The 203-nt window shown below is 32.0% G+C and overlaps 1 protein-coding gene across 1 annotated transcript in view; it reads right to left on the bottom strand.

The window, feature by feature from the left end:
* The window catches only part of LOC119592950 (muscle calcium channel subunit alpha-1-like), a gene marked incomplete at its 5' end in the record, with an annotated part of 130,968 nt that overhangs the window by 94,165 nt on the left and 36,600 nt on the right, over positions 1–203 (bottom strand).

The following is a 203-nucleotide window of genomic DNA, read 5'->3' as shown; positions in this document are numbered from 1 at the left end:
CCGTATCATGTTAAAATGATATCACTTGGGTTTTATGAAATATACCATTTTAAAATTAATTTATTAAATAAGACAATATTACACCAAAATTAAATCAAAATAATAATGCTCTCTCTTCATGTTTTCCAAGCACAAACCCCCCCACCCACAAATGGTGAACCAATTTTATTCATGCACACAAGACACATTGGGGGTTTTTCCCC

The sequence above is a fragment of the Penaeus monodon genome, chromosome 31 (genome assembly GCF_015228065.2).
Source record: "Penaeus monodon isolate SGIC_2016 chromosome 31, NSTDA_Pmon_1, whole genome shotgun sequence".
Classification (NCBI taxonomy): domain Eukaryota; kingdom Metazoa; phylum Arthropoda; class Malacostraca; order Decapoda; family Penaeidae; genus Penaeus; species Penaeus monodon.
Note: the sequence above shows the minus strand (reverse complement) of the source record. Positions and strands in the feature narration are given on the sequence as shown.